Consider the following 4,844-nt stretch of genomic DNA (forward strand, 5'->3'; position numbering starts at 1 on the left):
ACAATTTGCTTCCTGCAACACAAATTCAAAAAAGTTCTGGGACACGTAAAAGTCCATGGAGAATAAGAACACCTCCTCCCAGCTTCAAACCGCTCTGAAGATAGAAACACTGTCACCACCGACAAATCCACTATAATTGAGAATTTCAATAAGCATTTTTTACGCTGCCATGCTTTCCACCTGGCTACCCTACCCCGGACAACAGCACTGCCCTCCCCTCTGCTACTCGCCCAAGCCTTCCCATTTCTCTTTCTCCAATACAGTCAGCTGATGTTCTAAAGAGCTGCAAAATCTGGACCCTTACAAATCAGCCGGGCTAGATAATCTGGACCCTTTCTTTCTAAAAACATCTTGCTGAAATTGTGGCCACGCCCTATTACTAGCCCTTCAAACCTCTCCTTTCGTGTCGTCTGAGATTCCCAAAGATTGGAAAGCAGCTGCGGTTATCCCCCTCTTCAAAGGGGGGGACACTCCTTTGGACCCTAACAGCTACAGACCTATATCTATCCTACCCTGCCTTTCTAAGGTCTTCGAAAGCCAAGTCAACAAACAGATTACCGACCACTTCGAATCCACCATACCTTCTCCGCTATGCAATCTGGTTTCAGAGCTGGTCATGGGTGACACCTCAGCCACGCTCAAGGTCATAAACGATATCATAACCGCCATCGATAGGAAACAATACTGTGCAGTCCGTATTCATTGACCTGGCCAAGGGCTTTTGACTCTGTCAATCACCACATCCTCATCGCAGACCGACAGCCTTGGTTTCTCTAATGATTTGCCTCGCCTGGTTCACCAACTACTTCTTGATCGAGTTCAGTGTGTCAAATCGGAGGTCTGTTGTCCGCGGCCTCTGGCAGTCTCTATGGGGGTGCCACAGGGTTCAATTCTTGGAACCGACTCTCTTCTCTGTATACATCAATGATGTCGCTCTTGCTGCTGGTGATTCTCTATCCACCTCTACGCAGACCGACACTATTCTGTATACTTCTGGCCCTTCTTTGACACTGTGTTAAAACCCTCCCGGCGAGCGTTCAATGCCATACCACTCTCCTTCCGTGGCCTCCAATTGCTCTTAAATACAAGTAAAACTAAATGCATGCTCTTCACAACGATCGCTGCCTGCACTGCCCGCCTGTCCAACATCACTACTCTGGACGGCTCTGACTTAGGAATATGTGGACAACTACAAATACCTAGGTGTCTGGTAGACTAAACTCTCCTTCCAGACTCAGCATCAAACATCGCCAATCCAAAGTCAAATCTAGATATTGGCTTCCTATCCGCAACCAAAGCATCCTTTAGTCATGCTGCCAAACTAGCCCTTGTAAACTGACCATACCTACCAATCCTCGACTTCGTGATGTCATTACAAATAGCCTCCAAAACCTACTCAATAAATTTGGATGCAGTCTATCACAGTGCCTCCGTTTTCACAAAAGCCCCATATACTACCACCACTGCGACCTGTAGCACTCTCCGTCGCTGGCCTCGCTTCATACTCGCGTCGCAAACCCACTGGTTCCAGGTCATCTACAAGACCCTGCTAGGTAAAGGTCCCCCCTTATCTCAGCTCGCTGGTCACCATAGCAGCACCTACCTGTAGCACGCGCTTCCAGCAGGTATATCTCTCTAGTCACCCCAAAACCAATTCTTCCTTGGGACGCCTCTCCTTCCAGTTCTCTGCTGCCAATGACTGGAACGAACTAACAAAAATCTCTAAAACTGGAAACACTTATCTCCCTCACTAGCTTTAAGCACCAGCTGTCAGAGCAGCTCATAGATTACTGCACCTGTACATAGCCCATCTATATATTTAGCCCAACACAACTACCTCTTTACCTACTGTATTTATTTATTTATTTATTTTGCTCCTTTGCACCCCATTATTTCTGTTCCTACTTTGCGCTTTTCTTCCACTGCAAACCAACCATTCCAGTGTTTTTAGTTTTTATTTTAACTTGCTGTGTTGTATTCACTTCGCCTCCATGGCCTTTTTTTATATTTTATTTATTAATACATATATTTTGTTTGCCTTCACCTCCCTTATCTCACCTCACTTTGCTCACATTGTAGTATAGACTTATTTTTTTCACTGTATTATTGACTATATGTTTGTTTTACTCCATGTGAACTATGTGTTGTTGTATGTGATCGAACTGCTTTGCTTTATCTTTGGCCAGGTCGCAAGTAAATGAGAACGTGTTCAATTTGCCTACACTGGTTAAATAAGTTAATAAAATAAAAAAAATTATGAAGGTTTAGAAGATGCGTGATTTTATGAGATTTGACAGATTATTAAATCTATCTACGATCCTAGACTGATGGCTTATGGGGCTGGGCAGAGTGTTGGGCTGAGGCTGGGGTTGGGGCAGAGGTTGGGGCGAGGATGGGCTGGGTGGCTGAGGATGGGCGGGCTGGGGGAGAGGTTGGGGCTGAGGATGGGGCTGGGGCAGAGTTGGGGCTGAGGCGGGGTTAGGGCTGGGGCAGAGTTGGGCTGAGGATGGCTGGGGCTGGGCAGAGGTTGGGGCTGAGGAGGGGCTGGCAGAAGGTTGGCTGAGATGGGGCTGGGGATGGCGCTGGGCAGAGGTTGGGGCTGGGCAGGGTTGGGCTGAGGATGGGCAGAGGTTGGGCAGAGGCTGGGTTGGGGCAGAGGTTGGGCTGAGGATGAGGATGGGGCGGGGCTGGGGCAAGATTTGGGGCTGAGGCTGGGTTGGGGCAGAGGTTGGGCTGAGGCTTGGGGCTGAGGATGGGCTGAGGCTGGGATGCAGGATGGGCTGAGGCTGGTTTGAGGCTGGGCTTGAGGATGCGCGTGCGGTGTTAGCGTGCCAAAGCGCAGGAGAGTAGTTTTTCTCAGTCCCGGGGGAGCATGCCTAATCTGCCTCCCATATGTGGCGTGGCATGAGGCTGTGGTTTAGTAATGGCCACCCAGAGAAGAGACAGGAGGGCCTGCCTGGATACATTCAGTACATCRAGAGACCAARCTAACCGCAGTCTGATTAACCACTAAGACCTCCTTCCTGTTAGATTAATGAAAATGAATACTAAGAAGAGGAGAGGAACGCTTGACTGGGATTGGTTATTAGGTCTCTATGGTCTCATACCTACTATCTGTCCAGACTGGGACTCTCTGATAGGTCCACTGTGATGGTCCTCGTCATGTGACTATTACATCATTATATATATTTAGATACTGTGGTAGTCTCTTATATCAGTACTGTGATTGATAGGTATATATTGTGGGTATTGATATATTTGACAGTCTTCTGTAGTATTTAGATATTTGTCCTGTGATTGTTAGGTTTATAGGTACCGTATGTCCTCTGTGATTGTTAGGTTTATAGGTACCGTATGTCCTCTGTGATTGTTGCTCAAAGGYTATATACAGTCCCTAGGGAAAGTCTACACACCAAAAATCCCTTTTTAGATTTAATTTTAAGGCAGCAAAATCTGAAAACTGTGCAAGGAGTGTGTCGACTTTCACTCAGCACTGTATACTATATATATATCTGCCCTCTGTCTCCTGTAGGTATCCTGGAGGTCCGTACGGTGTCCGAGGGAGGAGTGTTAGCTATCAAAGGAGTGAAGAGTCAGTACTATATCTCCATGAACAGGACTGGCCTGCTGCAAGGCAAGGTAATTAACTAAACTACCTTCTCTCTGCTGGACAGGGTTGGAATGCACTGCACTGTACAGTGCCTTGTGTTTTAGGTTATTGTCCTGCTGAAAGATTAATTCATCTGGTGGAAATCAGACTGAATCAGGTTTTCTTTTAGGATTTTGCCCGTTCTTAGCTCCATTCCATTTATTTTTTATCTTGAAAAACTCCCCAGCCCTTAACAATTACAAGCATACCCATAACATGATGCATATATAAATAGGAGAAACATAAGCAAGTAAAAAAAGCATAAAATGTTTATAACCCTCCTCACGCCTAATATCGTCCCATTTTGTGTCCTTATTTATTTACAGAAAATCTACAATGAGAACTGCAACTTCAAGGAGATTTTCCTAGAAAACTACTTCAACGCTTACTCGTCTGTTAAGTCGAGTAGAGACGGCAAGGAGATGTTCATTGCTCTGTCTCAAAAGGGCAGACCGCTGAGAGGGAAGAAGACCAGGAGGGAACACATCACCTCCCACTTCATTCCCATGAAATGCAGAGAGGAGGAGAGGACTGGCGTCTGAGAGAAGGAGACTGKAAAAGGAAGAGGTGACTGGAGCCTGAGAGGAAGAGAGGACTGAAAGAGGAGAGGAGGAGAGGACTGAAGGAGGAAAGGACTGAAAGAGGAGAGGACTGAAAAAGGAGAGGACTGAAAGAGGAGAGGAGGAGAAGACTGAAAGAGGAGGAGAAGACTGAAAGAGGAGAGGACTGGAAGAGGAGGAGAGGAGAATATGACTGAAAGAGGAGGAGAGGACTGAAAGAGGAGGAGAGGAGAATAGAACTGAAAGAGGAGGAGAGCAGGAGAGGACTGAAAGAGGAGAGGAGAGAAATGGGGTTTAAAGGAGGAGAGGAGAGGATGGGCCTAAGAGTTGAGAGGACTGAGAGAGCAGAGGACAGAAAGAGGAGGAAAGAAGGATGGGAGAGAGGACTGAGAGCAGAGAGGACAGAAAGAGGAGGAAAGAAGGATGGGAGAGAGGACTGAGAGCAGAGAGGACAGAAAGAGGAGGAAAGAAGGATGGGAGAGAGGACAGAGAGCAGAGAGAACATAAAGAGGAGGAAGAAGGATGGGAGAGAGGACTGAGAGCAGAGAGGACAGAAGAGGAGGAAAGAAGGATGGGAGAGAGGACAGAGAGCAGAGAGGACAGAAAGAGGAGGAAAGAAGGATAGGAGAGAGGAC

Source organism: Salvelinus sp. IW2-2015, unplaced genomic scaffold (genome assembly GCF_002910315.2).
Source record: "Salvelinus sp. IW2-2015 unplaced genomic scaffold, ASM291031v2 Un_scaffold1396, whole genome shotgun sequence".
NCBI lineage: Eukaryota > Metazoa > Chordata > Actinopteri > Salmoniformes > Salmonidae > Salvelinus > Salvelinus sp. IW2-2015.